Here is a 1,037-nt window from a genome sequence, read left to right as displayed (position 1 = left end):
TCCCTCATCGTCTTGTCTTCAGACGTTTCCTCACCGAAACTCCTTCTGAAGTTGTCAAGCATGACTGCCAAGCCTGAACTTCCAAGAGGACCATCTCCAGGAGACCTTCTTATCCTTTCTACATCCGATTGCATATCCAGAGGTTACCTTTCAAGCTCCTTTTCGATCAAATCAAATCAAATTGTCGCAATCCGCAATTACTTCAAACAAAAACCAAACCTTACGCTACCAATGTTAGGGATTGACAATCCTGATGATGTGCTTTGACTCTGTGAACTTGAACCAACTTGATAACTTGCGTTAACAAGCAAACAGGAACCTCATCACAATCGCGCTCACTGAACGTATAGAAAGTTCGGATCCATTTTATTCGACCAAAACCTACCAAACCAACCAAACCAACCGGATAAGACAGCTAGTTGACTGAAGTATTCGTAACCGCTTACGTAACCCCTAACAGGAAGGCAACGGCGTCTGGATAAGCAGGGTGTGAGGTAGGACGAGATGGCAGAGGAGGCGCTGATCGCCCCTCCGGGCTGAGGACCGTAAGCAGAGGGGAGAGGGAGGAGGAGAAGCAAGGCCCGGAGACTGTAGGCATGGGGAGGAGATGGTTGAGTTGGTACTTCATTGACGCTAGATACACTACATGGAGCTCTCCTGCTGCTGCTCCTGCTTCTGCTGCTGCTGGCTGGTGAGGCTCGGAGTCGTCGGGCGCTACCTCCGCGAGCCCTTGCTCGCGTCCGCGCTGATGAGGACGCAGCCCTCGAGGTCTGCCTGACCGCAGCGGCTCGGCGGGGAGACGAGGAAGTTGCCCCTCGCGTCGATGGACCGGCTCATGGTCCTGCCGGTCGCCTGGAGCGCGTGGAAGTAGGAGCTGTGCTGCTGGACGCGGCCGGCGGGGGAGATGGACGGGGAGGTCGGGGAGCCCTCGGGGAGGCGGCAGGGACGGGCGGCAGGGACGGAGGAGTCCGGGGGAGGCGAGGCATGGAGGCTTGTCTGACGGTTGGGGTCGGCGGGGGAGGAGGGCGGCAGAGGTC

Source organism: Guillardia theta (assembly GCF_000315625.1).
Source record: "Guillardia theta CCMP2712 unplaced genomic scaffold GUITHscaffold_151, whole genome shotgun sequence".
In the NCBI taxonomy this organism is placed as follows: domain Eukaryota; class Cryptophyceae; order Pyrenomonadales; family Geminigeraceae; genus Guillardia; species Guillardia theta.
Note: the sequence above shows the minus strand (reverse complement) of the source record.